Below are 18,839 nucleotides of genomic sequence, written 5' to 3' on the forward strand. Positions count from 1 at the left end.
GAAACTGTTTGAGCAAAAGCATTTGCTTTTTTTGAGGGCTATCTCTGTGTTAGAATATACACTAGGAGGGAGGGTAGGTTAACTTCCAAGGTGTGCATTCAAACCAATATCTTGTTTGCATCCCAACTGCAACTCTGTGTTCAGCTGAAAAGAAAACTCATTACCAGGTTCCTCCATCTGACTTGCACACTGTTTAAATAGGAACAGGTTGTGTCATAACTGTAGCAAAGAAAAGGGAAGCAATACAGTGAATATACAAGGAAACTCATCTGTTGTTTGAAATGGCAGTTTCCTAACACAAAAACAAGAGCTATTTCCACATCCTCAAGATTAGGATGGTGACTGCCATTGAAGAGCACCATGTCAAGTCACTGAATTATCTTCCTTGCAGATCTTTATTTTTCATGTGATTTTAGGACTGCATGGAAAACACTGGAAAATTAATGAAGATTACTGTTTGGTGGAAAAATGTGCAACAATATAAAATAATAAGGAAAAATAAGAAAGCAGGACTAAGAGAACTTAACCTCTTTAATGAATAATTGTGTTTAGTTAACTATCCCAGTTAGCCACCCTTGTGAGTTAATTATCCTTGCAGATGGTCTTTTCTAGCAACAGGAAAGCATTTTTTAGCTCTACCTTATATAATGTTATTTAGTTATTATCTAAGCGATCTTTATTAAAATAATCTTGAATTATTTTAGAGCCTGTCCCCTAATTATTCAAGCCTGAATTGATATGAGTAGTCCTTTCTTTCTGCATCACAGCACTTGTAAAAGTAGGATTTAAGAACTTTGAGATTGTAAGTATATGGTTTGCGGATTTACACAAAGATCTTTGAAAACTTTACACCACTGAAGAACATTTTTAAAAGATTTTTTTCCTGCTCTATACACAAAATTATAATATTTAATTTTTGTGTATCAGATTGACATTTTTTGTAGAAATGCTTCTGTCAACAGAACAATTGTGCATTTGAGATTGAAATTAGTTTAGAAAGCCAGCTTTGACTATGTTCATTAATAAGTTTTTGCTTACCTTTTTCTGAATTCTTTGAAGTAAATCCTGTTTTAGGGAAAGTAGAGATTAGTGTAAAAGAATAATATTTGCAGCCGATTTGAACCTTTACTGCCATTTATAATTCCATTATTTGCTCTAAAGCATCTAGATGTCAAACCTCAATGTAAAATCTATTACAGTAATACTTCTATAAAGGTAGAGGCTGAAGTGTTTACCAGAAAATCTTACTGTGTCCCAGAGATTCCTCAAGGTCAAGAGCAGTCACCAGGAGATGCTTCTGTTTCCATTGGGCCTGTAGTATCAACCTTCCTTACCCATCCTCCTCACTGCAGCCCCAGAGAAGGAGGAAGAAATCTGTGTCTGGAGTTCTTGTTAGGCTGTTCCAGGACCCAGTTCATAGACTTTAGACACATTGAAGCTACTGTTACTCGGTTGCCACTCATCAAACCCAACTAAAGCAAACTTAAGGTTAAATTCAAGTGCTTGCATCTGTCTATAGCATTCAAAACAGTCTAGACCACATAGTTTATTAGGCTAAGTTGAGAGGCATTGCAGTTATCCTGGCTGCACAAGCCTTGCCTCAAATTGTTTGTTCCTCACTCCTTGAGCTGAATTATATATATGATGTCAAAATGGCAGGCAATCTTACACTATTTCTGCTTGTATTAAACATCAAATTACACTTGCTCAAAAGGTTTTGTAAGGTAATTTACAAAGCACACTTGGTGGCCTCTTACATTTCTTTGCATATAAGTTAACACTGTATAATCTGTACTTTAAAACTGTGTGTTGCAAAGATCTCTGTAGAATAACTGAATGATAATATTTAATTGGGATCAGATGTATTATGTGCTGAGATCATCTCTATCTACATATAATGTGAATGTAAACTAACAGGAGCACAAGAAACAGCAGCAAATGTTCATGATATATGAAAATGTGCAAAAAAGTTGATAAAGAAATTACCAGTTTTGCTTATTTATTGGAAATACTGCTGAAAACGCCTGCCTGAACCGTGCTAGGTGTCTAATTCTGAAGAACTTACACAGAGAAACTGAAGCATTTTGATTGAATTACTGTCTAACTGTACTCTTAATATCAGAACTGTTCACCAATCCCTTTCTTGGTACAATATTTTCTTGAAGGTTTAAAATCTATGATATAGAGAAATCATTCAGTTCAGCCATATAGTCTATTTTTCACTAAGGCTTTGCATCATCAGAGCTATATAGAAGATTTTACCTGTGGATAAGTCCCTGGCATTCCCTGCAAGGCTGCACATTTAGTTTACAATTTCTGTATCAGGAGAATGCATATGTTTGGTCTGTAGATAGAGCAGCACTGGCTCTTGAAGGGTAAAGCTAAGTCATGTCATTACATGAATCATTATATTCATTAGCATTCATTTCCAGAGGGATTTTGGTCACTTGAAAGCTTTCGATATGTGACAAAAAAACCCTCATAGAACAGCAGAAACCAAGATTACTTTCCTGTGTTTGAATTCAAGCATAACAGTTGACTGTACAAGAGATGATCTAGCATATTTATAGCATATACCATACTTCTATACACAGACCTAAGGGAATTGGGCATTAAATATTTTTTTCTGTGAATGATCTGTCATTTGTGTGAACATATTCCTCCCCAGTTGCAGGACTTGGTGTTTTTTTCTTGCTGAAATTCCTGGCATTGCTCTCTATCAATTTCTCCTGCCTGTTGACATCCTACTGAGTGGCAGTACAACCATCTGGTTCATCTCGGCTCCCCACACCCACCACTGGTTTTATATCATCTGCAATCTCCAGAAGAGTGGACTATGTCCCATTTTTCAGGTCTTTTATGAAGATCTAAATAGTGCTGTGGCACCTGGGGTACAGCACTGGCTTCCAGCTGGACTTTGTGCTGCTCACCACAACCCTCTCTGCCTGGCCCATCAGCCAGGTTTCAATCCACCTCACTGCACTTACATAACCCATACTTCATCTGCTTGTCTGTGAAGATGTTACAGCAGTGTCAAAAGCCTCCCTGATGAGGATGAAGTAATCAACACCCACTGCTCCCCCCTCAGCCACCAAGCTGGTCTCCTCATTTATTGAAGGGAATCAGGATGGTTAACCACAATTTCCACTTCATAAATCCAGCTGACTGCTCCAGATAATTTTTTTGTCTTTCATGTTTCTGGAAATATTTTCCAGTATTAGATGCTCCGTCCCAGTGGTGGAAGTGAGGTTGATCAGCCTGTGGATTCCTGGATCTCTCCCCTCGTCCCTCTTGAATTTTGGAGTGACATTTGCTTACTTTCAGTCTTCAAGAACCTCTTTGGGTTGCTACACAATAACATCAGCCAGTTCCCACCATAGTTGTGGGTGCTTTCTATCAGACTTCATGGGCTTATGTATGTTCAGATTATTTAAAATTTCCCTAATATGGTTCTCTTCCACCAATGTCTTCCTTACTCCAGACTTTACCATTGGAAAAAGAGGCCTATGATTCCTGAAGACTAGTTTTCCAAAAAAGACAGAGCTGCAGAAGTCATATTTGCCTCAAGGCAAAATACTTAATCAGAAATATGTTTGGTTTGAGTCATTTCATAGAAAGTTTTTGTAGACCATTGCCTGAATTTCTATTAGAGTGTTGTAAATCACAGGTTTTCCAGGCCATGTGGGTGTTATATCCATGGAGTTAGAAGTCTGCCTATGCCATGTGTTCATGTCTCAGTGTCATAGCATAAGGCACCAAAGTGCCATTGGGTTTAAAGATTCCTGTGCATGGAATGCAAAAACAGCCTGGAGGTTTCAGAGGTTACTTTACATCAATGTACTTTGGTTTTTTCCCTTGCTCTGAGAATTTAAAAATACTGATGTCAGATGGTAGCTAATTTTATTTGTTCTGTTCTCACAGTGACTAAACTACACTGAAAAGAGAGTTAAGTGACTTACTTAGCTTGTAAGTGACTTGCTTATTTCCTGTACTTGAAATTTAATGGTTTTATGTGTTGAAAGCGTATAGTTAATGTTGATTATATGTAACCCTTAGATAATGGCTTTCTAAAACCTGCTGCACATTTGCATGGTAAATATATTCCCTGAAATGATTTATAGTTATTCTTTTATACTTCAAATCTTTTCTCCTTTCTCCCAGCCAGTGGAGGGAGAAAAGTTGTCACACTAAAAGCCTGACTTTGTTCCGCACTTGCACATGCAATCCATTTGCTCAGTGGGATTCCAGCTAAGTATAGAAACAAGAATATCACACTGGGGGATGTAAGCACCTAACAGAGACCTGAAAGCTTCCAACCTTAAGCTTTGCTAAAGGAAAATGATCTTAGTGATCTTACTCTGCTGTATCTCAGGCAAGAATTAGAGAAAAATGAGAAACCTTGTCTTGCTCACTTCAAACTTACTTGATAATATATGTCATATTATTTTAAATTGTTATCTGTATCTTGTATTGTCTTCAAGACACAGAAGGTAGTGTTGAACTTTACTTCTTTTCTTAATCTGCCAGGAGCTTTTTTTTTTTGGCACAACTGGAATATGAGTTAAATATAACTCCTTGCTCTGCTCAGGGGTGTGTAGCAGACCACAAAATTTAGTGCTGTGTGTTTTGCTCTGTACAATGAGCTTTAGCCTGTTTCTCCAGTAAGCCCGCTGCAATTACTGAAGCCACTCAAGGAATGAAGCCTCTCACAGTTCAAGTCAAGGCTTTGATTGCACCCTATTTTATCCAGCACTTGGTCAAAAGCTGTACTGAATTGTTTCAGACACTTGTTTTTTTCTTTAATCATAAGTGAAAGGAATAAGCGCATACAGTGTTTGTTTCTCCCTAGTAACAATAACTTCTGTATTTCTTTAGTCATGTTATGGGAGACATGACTTAAGAAATAATCTAAATAACCTTTTCAGAAACAACATTTCAGCAGTTAAATTTGGTCCCCAGAAGTTGTTTCCTAAAAGTTACTTTTGTCAGTCACTAGCAGGACTGATGAATATATAACCAGTCTTTCCTCAGCAAGCACTGAAAATATATGTTAGTTAAACTGTTTTCCTTTCTCCTGTGCCCAAATTTTATAAACATTTTAGACTTCCAGAGGATCATTTTGGATCATTCTGTCAGCAGAGATTATAATTAGGGGTATTGTAACTGGATTTGTGATGCTACACTGTAATTTTCAACAGAACAATTGAGAAAATATTAATAACGATACAAAGCAGATGGACAGTTCATACTAACTATATTCTTCATTAAGAATTACACAAATTGCAAGATTATGAAAGACATCTGTAGGAGTACAGAGCATTCAGCATCTTTTAAGAGATGTGACACATGGATGTTTTCAAATAAAGTAATTGGTATCTGAAATAATTTAATAAGATTTTTATTTCTGCCCAAGAATAAAATATACACTGGTAAAGCTAAGCCATTTCTGGAAGGCAAGTGTCTAGTCTTGATTAGTAAGTATATCAGTAACATCAGTAAACTCTTACACAAAAAAGAAAGGAGGCAGGATGAGGAAGGCAAGCTGGAGACCAGAGAGAAATAAGCAAAGTTAGTGGATTGTTCTAAAAACTAGACAGATGATGCTTGATGCTGCAATAGTGTCTCGTAGAAATTGTGGAGCCCATTCTCATTTTAGAACAAACAGATAAATCACTGACCTGAACCCAAAAAACCTGCAGGAATTACCCTACTGTTTGTAAACAAAGTTATAAACTCATACCTCTTGCTGTCACTGTGAGAAGGTGAATGTTTCTCTGTTTGATTGAAATAAGCATAGTTACATTAACTGATGGAATGGGCATGCTTTTTTTTTACTAGTCCCATCCAACCTGACCTTGAATCTTTCCAGAGGTAGGGCGTCCACAACCTCTCTGAACAACCTGTTCCAGTGTTTCACCACATCAATGTAAAAAGCTTCTTCCTTGCATCCAGTCTAAATTTACCTTCTTTTAGTTTAAAATCACCATCCCGTTTTTGATATCAACAGGCCCTAGTAAAAGATTTGTCACCACCTTTCTTTTAATCACCCAATGTTATCTACAGTAGAAGACAGGAGTCTTGCAGCATATCTCACTTGTGCTTTTCCCTGTGATCTAATGGCAAAACTGGTCAGTAACCCCATGGCCTTACTTTGCCTCTTCTGTTTTTCTGTTGGTGATTTGCAAATTCCTTTGCCTTTTTCTCTTTAGGGGTTCTGATAAAAAAGATACAAAAGTATTTCACCCTTTCTATTCCTTGACTTTTTTTTTCCAGGCCTCTTCTAAAATATTGTAGCAATAATATTTTATTTTCCCTGGATTAGCCTTGGGAATCAGAGCATGGAACAACTCCAATAATATCCTGGTTTGTGCCCCTCCATTTTGTCCCGACTCCAACTCTGTTTTCATTTTGCAGGAGCACACACAGAAATGCCAAGTAAAACACCTGTACTGGCAGGTGTCATTCTGGAGATGAGAATTATGACATTAAATTGAAATAGGTGAGGAAGGCAAATTAATTAAGCACTTGATTAAGTACTCTATCTTCAGAAAAGAGGCTTTTTTTTTTTTTTTACAGGATCTCTCATCTCTAAATTCAGGTTTCCTGCAGTGCAAGAATACAAATGTGAATAACAGAAAGTTGAAAAAAGTATTACTGTCAATAAAAAATAAATCAAAAATTATTTTCTTGATAAAAATTTAATTGTAGCTTTGCAAGGATATGAAGTTGATAGCAGCTCATCTGTGTTTCTGTCCTGTGCAAAGTTACTCAAGCAGAGTGAGTAGAGGTTCAGATCTCATTTTATCTGACTGCTGCTTGCATTTAGATTTTATCCCATGAAACTGGGCATTTTATCCCATGAAACTGGCCTCATTTTTTCTGCTTATAATATGGAAATAATAGCCATTTTCATGCAGGGCAGGTTTCTGTTCAAAAATACATATTTTAATACATTTTTAATACATTTCCACCTATGCAGTACAGAGGTTGTCTCTTTGCAGTGTGTAAGGAGTGATTGTGCAGTGCAACACATGAAGGGGTCTTCATGTTGTCTGTCAGTATTGCCACCAGCTGCTGTGAATAGAAAAACATTTTGTAGCTGGTGTGGTCTTGACAAGAGTGTGAGAATGATACTGACTTTTAGAAAGCAAATTGTTCCTATTTCATGTTTTAGTCATGATGCATTTTACATACCTCGTGAAACAGAATTGTGCTCAACGCAGTGGCATGTCTAATATATATTATGTTTGAAATGACTCTTTAAACTTTAATTTTTTAAGATGCTATCTGGTGTTTTGTAAATGAGGCTTACTGTAAATTGTAGGTCCTGCATCACACTAGTGTTATAGGAATAATACCAGCACAATTTATTTGTTCTAGAATCACAGCTATTAATAACTCTGTTGAATAGCCAATGTTTGCACTGCATTGCTTACTCAGACCTCTGGGGAATGCTAAGCAATCAGCAGCTTTCAGGTACTTCAGAAAATATGTTTCTTACAATTGCGTTTTTTTTTATTTGAATTTTCTCCAGTGGAAATTTTCAGGTTTTATATTAAAAAAAATAAAGCAAAAGTGTTTTCAAAGAAGCTTTATTTTGTATCCAGATGTAAACATTTGCATTTGCAAATAAAAAAAAAGATACTGATATGGTTGATGGTTGTAGACAAACCTTGGCTAATCCTTTAATACAGTTGACCAGTGGAGAATGCATTAGAAAAATATAATTAATTGTTGAGTTATTGATAGTTCACAGTTTGGTAAAAAGACAAACAATTAAGCTAGTTTTATGCTTCTTTTTTTATATTTTTAATACCATTTTTTGGTATTTTTTTGTTCTTTTTGCCTAAAAATGTTGACTGTGTCCCACCACAGCTCTCCTGAGAAAGGATCTTTTGTCCACATTCTTGTTAGCTGTTATGAGAAAAAGTTGGTGTTAATACCACTGTTACACTGCTCTTTCCTTTCCCTAAGAGATTTTTTTAGTAAAATGCCCTCTCCCTCAGTTCCTTGAATTCTGACGTGTGTGTGGGTTTTTTGTTTTTGTTTCCCAGCAGCTAAGGAGGCAGTAGGTTTGATTTGGCAAACCATTTGGAAAAGGAGGAGTGGAGAAGTGCCCTGTAACCATTGAACAGTAAGTGCCAGTTTTACCTGCTATTTTAGCCACAGAAGGAAACAGGATATGCAGATGGATTGGCATGAAACTTATAATACTGAGAGGCATACAAAAATGTGCACACCTATAAGTGTAACTACTCTGAAATACTTCAAAAAGAAGGCCAAGAGATCTGCTTGGATGTAATTATGGATCAGGTCATGAGCAGTGTTGAGGTATACAATGTAAATTATTGAAAGCCAAAACTGAAAAGTACCTTAAGTGGCATTCTGTTAAATTGATTTGGATACTAAGTAGTTTGAAATATTCAATATACAAAGCCTCTAAAATTAGAAAACGCAGTTTGGATGTGTGCACACTACTCTGCCCTTGGAAACTAGGAACTAATTGAATAAAGACATGCCTGTCAACAGTATTTGCATGCTATTAAAAACGCTGCTCTGCTATATACTAAAAATGACTGTCAGCTTTGTTTGCAGCATGCTTGTCTGTTAATTTTAATGCTTTTTTGATTCATGTCAAATTAAAATTTCAATTTCAAAATGCAGGTGTTAACTGCTTTCAGTTTCTCCACAGCAGAAACTATCTCTGTAGCAAAAAGCACTATATAATAATGAATATTACAGGATAGATTTGGATGTGAGAAGCTGAGCTATCCTAATGAACTCTAATCGGTGAGGCTCGGCCTTAGAAGCATTTAAACATATTTGTGAGTGTATTCTGCACTTAAACTGTTGTTTGAGGATAGTAACACGAGAAAAATATTTAAACCTTACACTTAGTCTAGAATACATTAAAAATTTGATTATTGAACAAATTAGTTTAAAATTAAATTCTTGCTTTTCTTGCAATTGAAAATATTACAGCAGCTGAGGCAGAAGTTCATAGCACTAGGTTGTACTTCTGTTAGCTGAGGAAATATGAACATGGCTTTAATATACTCTGGTGTATTTTGTTTATACACAAGTGCAGGGAAGGAGAATGCCATAAGACCTCCCTGACAGTGGAACAAACTGCTCCCTGAATATTTTTGAATACACAAAATATTTATCCTTGTACAGCAGCAAGCAGCATGTAGGAAATTAAAAGAACAGTGTCATGTTTTAGTGGAATAGGACTAGCTGGAAAGAGCATAGAGTATTTTCTTTTTTTTAATGTCGATGTACCTTGGATGCAGATTAGATCCAGTCAAATCAATCTTCTTGTTCACTGTTAGTATATTTATGGCTCTCATCTATGTTTCTCTCTCATTTTTGTACCATGTCTGGCGCTCATTTATTTCCTTGGGAAGTCATATGCAGCACAATAGCCAGAGAAATACTGATTCAGCTAAAAGACATGAAGGGTATTCTGTCCATTAAGTGAACTAGATTGAATTGAGATGGCAGGAAATGAGAGGAAAACCAGAGGAAGTGGACTACAAATTTGACCATTTCGGAGTGTTGAAAGAAATCCTCTGTCTTGTCTAGCTGCAAATTTTTTCCATCCACAAAATTTAGTTTCAATACTTCTGCCTTTGAGGGATTGCACACCTTCCTCTGCTGTCTCCTTGGGTTTTGGATGGAAGCTAACTTCAGCTCCTGAGTAATGAATACTGGTTTGCTAGAGAGGAAGGGCGGAACTGAAAAAGTGAGAAAATTGATAAATCACACAAGCTAGAAGGGTTGTGGGATTTTAATGGAACAATACGTGGCGTGTTTTGCCTTTTTTTTTTTTTAATAAATATTGCATATTTTAGGAATTACTGTGATATTATAGGACATCTCCTGTGGTTGGTAGAAATATGGCTTATAGAAATTATCTGAAAGCAAGTTGCCATGGGGATGTAGCTGCAATACTGTATTAGTAATCAATGTCAAGGCTGTGTTGTACACAGCAGTCAGTCACTGAATTGCAAGTATAGTAGAAGTGAAACCAAAAGATTTCAGTAAGATATTGGAGAGAATGATGACGATTGCAAGGCTTATAATCCCTTTACCAGAATTTTGTGAGCAGTAAATAGCTGATTTTCAGAAACAAAATTCTGATGCTAGGTTACTTGTAAAAATCTTGCCCTGCCTAGCAGGATCAGAGGAGTTGCTATCTAAGGGTTTTCCTACGCACTTGGCACTAATTATGCTTTTATTAAAGAATTTAATTGAAGAGATGCTACAAAGTACTTGTGTTATAGGCCTGTAGAATATTTTCTCCTGTATTTCCCTAAAGACTATTTTTCAGGACACAACACGTATGATGAGTTTGTGTCAGGGATAAAGACTGATTACTTTGACATTAGCTGTTTGAGGCCTTGTCTGTGCATATGAGGAGGTTCATGATTACTGAGAGTGTTCAGTCAGTGATGAACAGTTGTTCTGATGGTCTGTAATTGTGCAGAGTGGGAGTATATTGACATCAGTAGCACATAGTTGTTGCTGTGTTTATTTAAGAAATACTGATAAACTAAAATGAGCTGGATTTTTTGTGTGTTGATGTTATTCTGGTGATTCATGATATTTTGACATGTAAATTTTTGATGCATTGGATTTTATGATCGAATGTTAAAATAGATAGAAGTAGAGCCGTACCATAAATTGTTTGCTTTCAGTCATTTATTTTTTGTACATATCAAACGATCCGCATCTTGTAGGTTGTGTCTTACCACTAGCACGTGTAGTCAGCTTCCCTGGAGTCTCATTTCCTTTCTCCCTGGTGAAAATGCAGTAAAAAATGGATTAGAAAAAAGTATGGTCTCTAGTGTCTTACTTTCATAACACCATTGCTAAAAGCAGCTGTAGTAGATGAGATGGAACCCTTCCTGTCTATAACTTTATTCTAAAATATTGCTTATGAAGTGGAGGTGTTGTTTTGGTTTTTTTCTTTGCTATCAAGAGAAAATAGATGTGCATCAGAAAGTGAATTCTAGAAATGCAGAGAGATTTTTCCCTGTACTTAGAATGCCTGTATTTAGAATAAGATAGTGTATGTATATAACCAGATTGCATAAAAAATATTTTGATTTATTACAGTCCATATAATAAAAACAGTGAAGGGTAGAAGATGAAAGGGAGGAAAAAAACCTCACTACAATCCACAAGATGTTTAGCTATATAATTGAGTTTTTGGTAAAATTTAGTTACTGACAGTAGAAAATTTGTTTTCTTTCATGTATATATAAGGCAAAAGACTTGGAGGGTATGGTAAAAATTAATAGAATATTTACTAGAAGAAGTTGTGGCTAGGTAGTGTTCAGGACCAAATATTATTGACATATATGAGTACTTTGCATTTGTTTTTATCTGTTAGCTAAAATAAGTTAATTATTTCTTTCAGTAGTCTATGAACATGGCATATTTGAATGATTTTCTATCCAAGGTATGTTAAGGGCATCTTACAGTCTATATATAGCATATACTTATCCTTCAATAATCTCTTTTAAATGGGAAAACTACATACCAAATGTCCTTGTTCATGCAGTAAACTCTTGTTTCCTCATAGCAGGCTGTATTTCTCAGACATTTGTTTGAACACATGCTGAAATGAACAGGGTTGAACTCTGCCTCTTGATAATATATTGGTCTGTTCTTGACCTTTTTTTACAGAGGGAGATGTCCCTGACTGATAAAATCCCTGGTATAGTGCAAATACACTGGGATGAGTTCTTAGAAAATTGGCTTACACATGTATGAGCGTACATGTGGTGTCTGAGCACAATGCAGGCAGCACTGGCCTTTAACCCAAATGCCTGGTCATATTGTGGAGCTCAAGCTCTGTCCTTTGCTGTCAGAGCTGGAGAGAAGCTGTTCACAAAAAGAATTGCTCTGGTACATATTTCCCGTTTACAGACAGAATAACTGGAAATGTAAACGTCAAGAAGTGATGTTGGACGTATTTTGAATCCTGATTACATTTTTCCTGTTTATTTTTTGCCCTTTTTCTTTTAAATTATATATACATTATGTAATTCAACTGGGCTTTGTATGTTTCTAAAGAAAATAAGCTCAGATTTTGAAATACAAAATCTAAAAAAAACCCACACAACACACTTTTTATTAATTTAAAATTTGGAGTCCAAACTGATCAATATAATTGATTATGAAAACATTTGTAGAAGACAAGACTGCAGTTTAATGAATTTCAATCCTTTCCCCAGTGTTTTCTAAGAGTAATGTTTGTAGTGCAGTATAACATTGAACTCCTTTTTACTATTTTCTCTCTATTTATATAACTAATATAAATATAACTATATAACTATATAACTAATATAAATATAACTATATAACTAATGGAAGTCAAGAATATCTGTTTTCATGAAATGTAGTAGAAAGTGTTAAGTAAATTACTACAAAAACTAATGTAATCTAAAAAACTTAGAACTCACTCTTTTATAAATTTCATACCTTATAGAAATAGGTTCTCTAGATTACAAAGCCAGAATATTTAATTCTTTGGAATGGTAAAACAGATGACTTCCTTTTTTGCTTTCTGTTATTTAGGGGAAATACTACAAAATGTTATTACTCTAATAATTCATCAGTGTCAATTCAGAATTGTTTTAATTCTTCAGTATTATTTATTTTCATTGCCTTTGGATTAAGCACTGAATAGTCTTTACTGTAATATTCTTTACTGGATATTTTGTTCAGTGTGTATCTTTTCATGTGTCTCTTTTCCTTCTCATGTGTAAATCTGCATTATTGCAATAATCCTATAAGAGCCCTTCATTTTCATGCAAGGGGCAGGCACAAGTGCTTAACACCTGTCAGTGTTGCTTAAATCTGACACAGGTATCTTTTACAAACTGTTAAATATCAAGATGTGTACAAACCCAATAATGTCAGCACCTCACAATTCAGAGTTTTAGAAACAAAACTTATATTCAAGTTTTAAATTTACAGCAAGCTGCATGATGATGATGGTGAGGATGGTGTGTAGGAGGTGATTTCATAACTATGAAAAAAAATGCAGCTTTGTTCTGCTCCTTGAAAAGTGATGTTGCCGCAGAAAACAAACAAACAAAATATTTCATGGCTGTTTTTCCTGTATAGGATGGGGTTTGGGATGGAAGATAGTTGCTATTCAGGGTCTTATTCCATCAGCCATCACCTGGGGTTAAAGATCAGCTGGAGTTAAAGAGTGACCCCTTAGTCTCCTATTTGCTAAGTTGCCTTAGCCTCCTGTGCAAACAATTTCTCTATGAAGAAGAAAGAGGTTTAAAGCTTCCTTAATGCTATTCAATCTGCATCAGATCAGGATTATGAACTTTTATTAGCTTTTTAAGCTTTTCTAATCACTCTGGGTAGTTTTTGGTTTGCTTGGTTTTGGCTTTTTTTTTTTTTTATAATGATCTGTCTTCTGCTGAAGATTATTGCTTGTTGATAACTGAATCCTTTTTATTCTTAAAGGCTGGTAAGTTTTTGCTACTACTCTCACAAACAGCCCAATCCATATGTAGCAACAGTAGCTCTATGTTAGAATATGTGAAATTCATGTACTCTTAATAATGAAATATTTATTACCTTTAATCAAAAGTAGCAGGTTATAGATGAAATTATAGGTGCACAATTTTAGTTATTATTTGTCTTGATTGTTTTCATTCTATATATTCCAAGCCTAATTAAAAACAAAAAAAAAAAACCAACAAAAGACAAAAAATCAAAATCAAACCTGGAAGCTGTTTCACATTAAAATTTCTTTTTCATTGTCCTATCTCTCTTTAAATTATTCTCTCTCTAGTAACTCAGCTGAATGACTACTTTCATAAGTAGGATATAACTAATTACAACTTGCTCAAAGATAGTTTTCATGTTTATTTAGGTATCTTAGTCTACGATTTTCAGGACTTGCTTGAATAGAGTTCTATGAACACAGCATAAGAACTGGAAATGAGATACAAGTCCTTGCTCACATATGGATCCTTGCTGTGAAATGCTTTCCATCTTTAAGTGAGAGTGCAATTTTGCTAGTCCTTCAGTTCTTTTTCTGGTGCTCACTTAGTGATGCTCAACATTACTAAACCCTCATCCTGCTCACTTGCAGAAACAAAGCTAACTCCAGAAAACATGCAAGCTACAGTTTGAGGGTCTCTCTGAAAGCAAATTATTTCTTGAAAGTCTTCAATTCACAGTAGAAAGTCTTGTATAACATATCATGCCTTTATGAACAATTTCAAAATGATCTTACAAGGTTTCATTTGTTTTACTATTGTGACAATGGAAGACAAACATATTTTGAAATTTGAATTCTGCATTTTTAAGTTTTCCTGCTGAATTTATGCATATAGTCTTATGTTTATAAAAGCTGTTCTTCTAGCACCATAAAACACCAATAACGTGATTTTTAAAATGTTCCGTTTTAAGCTAAGTTTTAGTCAGACAAGCCAATTAATGTGAATGAGCTTTTCTTTAATAGGCCTAGATGTAAGTAACTCTTTTTTTGTTTACTCAATCAGAACCTAAGACATGATCCTACTGATTAACCTAGATTCTCCTTCCCCTTCTGTTTCTGAGGATTTGCTGGTGTTGTGGCTTGAACATTAAATCTCTATCTACCTGTTTATACATTCCTGTGAAGCAGTCAGGACAAGAATGAAAGCTAAAATTTTCACAAGCATGAAATAAAGTTGCATATACAAAGTATGTGGCCATCAGTGGGATTAGTATATTTAACACAGTTTGCTATTTAAGTCTTAAACTAGTTTGTGAAAATTGTCCACTGTGTGAAACTCAAATGAATCTTAAGACCATTAGTAAGGTCTGATTTTGTTTAAATTAAAAATAACTTTTCTAGAATAACAAAGAACTTTTTAAGGAAGAACTGAGGTGACGTATATCTAGAAAAAAAAAAGGAGAATCACAAAAGTTATAAAAGCCTACCTTGCTGGAATGAAGAACAGGCTCTCTGCCTCAGAAAAGAAGCTTAGGAAAAACAGTAAAAAACAATCTGAAATAAAAAAAAGTCTTTCTGCTCTGAAAAGATGAGGGAGAATGAACATGATTTTGTGTGTTTTAGTATTAGCACAAAGCTAATTTCTTAAAGATTACTATAACAGCATTCATTATTTAATATAATGAAATAGTACGTGTTCATAGACACTGTTACATTAATAAAAATTGAGAGTTGAATTTTTTGTTGTTGTTTTGATGTCATCTTGCTTTCCTGAGAATAAAAGTTGCGATGATATCCTTAGATGTTAGAAAAAACAAGGTATCAAATAGTCAGACAAACACAAGAAAATGTCACTGTCTTCCTCATGTCAATATTGACTTCCACTGATAACTGAACATTGTTATTTAACAAGTACACTGTCATTTTTATAGTTATTTTTACCTATTTTACAAATACCATGTTGTCTAATGCACAGTTTCTTAAGACAGAAAAGACATTCCATTCATCCTGCTTACGGATCCCCTCCACTTAAAGAAAAAAAATATGCATATATGTTTACAATGCAAACCAGCATGCATACAAGACAATTTTCACTTTCTGATAGAAAAAATGCAAGATTAAAGAACCACAGACTGGGCCAGGTTGGAATGAAGCACAGTGGGTCATCTGGTCCAGCCTCCCAGCTCAAGCAAGGTCATCCTGGAGAACATTGCACAGGATTTTCTCCAGATGGTTCTTGAATATCTCCAGGGAGGGAGAGTACACAGGCTCCTCAGCAATTCATTCCAGTGCTTGGTCACCCTCACAATAAAGAAGTTCTTCTTGATAGTGCCTATAAACAGTTTTTATGATTGAGGTTTTTGGTTGTGGAGTTTTCTTTTTTCTCTTTTTTCTTTTTTTTTCTATTTTTTTTTTTTCCTGTCCATAGCTTTGGGTACTGGAAATGGAAAACTGGACAAAAATTAATTAATCAGGGAAGATTTATTTCTAAAGTTAAACAGACCAGTGTGACTACTGAAAGATGGGAGCTTGTAGGAATTTTGTTCACATAGGTACAATATGCATATCTAGTGGAGACATCAGAGTAGTGAAGTTGTGTGGTTAACTCTAATTCTAGTATGTTTGGCCGAAGAAATTTCACAGGAGCAATCACAGACTTAAGGACATCTGAGTTAAAGTGTTATGTGATAATCAGGGCCTATAATTACCTTTTCCTTATTTGCCTTAGTTTTTCTACAAGTACACTGAAGCTCAGTATCTCTGGTAGCATCACCTAGGTAGTCTCAGCTTTAAAGAGTTGTACTCGGATAGTCATCTGGGCGGTGTGGACTTTGCAAGTCTTCACTGTCCAAAAGAGACCCCATATGCTTCTGGGATGATCTGTGGAATTCATCTGCTTCTCTCACAGGTCTCTGTGAAATTGAGCCATTCCTCTTGGCTCTGTCTTTAACTTCTCTGTTGCCTCTTGTTTTGCCATATTTGCCATTTTCTGAACATTTATTCAATTAGCCTAACCCAGACAACAAATTTCTCTGCAGTTAAACAGTTGTGTGCAGCCTAGAAAACCCTCCAAAAATACTGTATGTTATGTATTATTAAGATTTCTGTAACAAGATTATTATTAATAGTGTACATGATTTTAAGTTTAAAGTGCAGTGCCGAACTGCTAGCAAAGAACAAGAGGTAAATGCCTTTAACTGCTTCTGAAGCCTGAAACATCTGCATTAGATCTCTCTTCCATTTATTTTTTGCTAGTCAATGGGATGCTACCATGATCCTCAGAGGAGCTCTTGCTATTCATTTTTGAGAAATAATTTGTTAGGACAAACAGTACATGTGGACTATACACAAGTGGGTTATTGCAAGTTCTTTCTATTTAAACTAAGTAATTGCTCATCAGTGTCTCTTGTATTTGCTTTGTTCCCTGATTGGTGACCTGACCTTAATATATGGGAGGAATGAGTCAAGAAATCAGTGAGATCTTTTTCTGCTAGCAAGTTCCTTGGGAAGAGAAATAGCACAGAAGAAAAGCCTCTGCTGCTTTGGGAATATAAAGGGACCTTTGCACTACCTTGCATCCCTATATTACCCTTGACTAGTACATGGACCTTAGATATAAATGTAGAAAGTTTCCTCTCTGGTTGAGGAACAGAGAGAGACATGAGTCAGATTAATGAATCATCTCTCTGTGTTTCACAGTTGTTCCTTTCACAGCAGGTAATGGCTAGCATGACTGTGTGTGCAATTATATTTACAGAAACAGTGGTTGGATTTTATCTGACTAATTGTGTTGTTACTGTGTTGTGCTTCTGACAGTCACTCTCAGTGCAAATCACTTGGGTAGAGTTGCAAAAATATTTCTTCAGTCATTTGTTATGCCATTTCACTTCTTTTATCCTGTAGTTTCCATATCCCTGCTTATGATAGGCAAAATAGTTTTTTATGTCAGGTGAGGATGGCACTGAATGCCTTAATATTGTTTTAATGTCATGTTTAGATTATCTGTTCATTGTAGCCTGTGTACATGCAGTGCTCATTATCTGCCTGTGTACATGCAGTGCTGTTTGCAGATTAAGAACTTTTACAGTCTTGTTTGCAAACTTTTCAAATCCCTTTTTGTTCAAGAAAGATGTTTCATAACTCATTAACTCTCGTAAAATGTCTTTGGTCATCAAGGTACCAAATCCATTGATTTTTAGTACTGTTTAATAATTTCCTGTACCTATTTATGAATATAAGAATGCTTTCTAATAGCCATCTTCAATATTTTTTTTCAAAAATAAAGGAGTCTTAAATAATCTCTAGAGTTAACCATTCACATTTAGTGTAAAAGACAGCATAGCAGAACACAGCTCATCTCGCTCCAAAGCAAGTCATCATTGAACCAAAACATCAATTAGATAAACTTTTAAAAATCCTGCTGTGACAATACAACTTTGATTGCATAGTGGTTCTGATATATTTTCAGCAGGTGAGGATCTTACGTGACCCATCTATTTGGGTCTGGCAATGATAAACCCGCTTCTAATGAAAATTTCAAGGACTGATAGTGTTTTGTTATGGAGCATTGATTATTTGTATAAAAAATTAATATTTTTGTATACAAAAAACACTAGAACCCCCCCTCCCCGCAACTTTTAAAAAAATTTTATTACTGTTGTTGAATAAAACAAAACCATTTTTATTTGAATAACATTTTTTGAAATATTTAGAGGGTTTTGTGGTTTTTGTTTGTTGTTTTGTTTTGGTTTTTAATTTTTGTATTATATTGGGAGTCTGTGTGCCTAGTATCCTTTATTTGGACTATTTAGAATGAATCTCCTTGGCCATGTAAGGTGCTGGATTAGTCACCTAGTGTAATGTGGCTGGTTTTCCTTTTTGTGAGTGGTGCTTCAATTAATGCTACCCATTAAGAAATCCATTAAAGCTTATGTTTAGTGATAAGCTATGCACAGTCCCAGAAGAAAGTACCCTGATCATGACTCCACATTTATTGTTACAAATTCAGTGAACTCCTATTAAATCTGTTATTTTAAGACATTGGTAACAACAGTCTTGACTGTCTTATTTTTCAAAAAAACGAATGATAAATCAGATGCTAGCCCAGTAAATATTCAGGAGTTTCTTTTCCCAACATAAAAACCTTCCAAATATGGTTGGTTTTTTTTTTTGGTGACTATTTATCTTCTAAGCCTCTTTTGGCTTTTCACACTTCGTTCATCTTCATGATGAACTAGGTAGGTAGGATTCCAGTGGGTTTTCTTTCCCAGTGAAGCCCAACTAGATAAAACACATGACTAATCTCCTTTAATCCAGGTGGGAAGTGGTTTGGCCAGAACTGCTTGCACTGGCTCAGCAT

At 35.3% G+C, this 18,839-nt stretch overlaps 1 protein-coding gene across 11 annotated transcripts in view; it reads left to right on the forward strand.

Annotated features, from left to right (window-relative positions):
* The window catches only part of CDH18 (cadherin 18), a 492,864-nt gene that overhangs the window by 302,764 nt on the left and 171,261 nt on the right, over nucleotides 1–18,839 (forward strand). For 6 of the 11 annotated variants that reach the window (XM_077181942.1, XM_054641162.2, XM_077181987.1 and 3 more), the window contains one exon: nucleotides 8,058–8,134. The exons of 2 other annotated variants lie outside the window; for them this stretch is intronic. The gene's annotated coding sequence lies outside the window, so the exon portion shown is untranslated. Of the gene's footprint in view, nucleotides 1–8,054; nucleotides 8,135–18,839 lie in introns of all 11 variants that reach the window. 3 more of the 11 variants (XM_077181943.1, XM_077181962.1, XM_077181947.1) reach the window with 1 other exon arrangement.

Source organism: Agelaius phoeniceus, chromosome 1, assembly GCF_051311805.1.
Source record: "Agelaius phoeniceus isolate bAgePho1 chromosome 1, bAgePho1.hap1, whole genome shotgun sequence".
NCBI lineage: Eukaryota > Metazoa > Chordata > Aves > Passeriformes > Icteridae > Agelaius > Agelaius phoeniceus.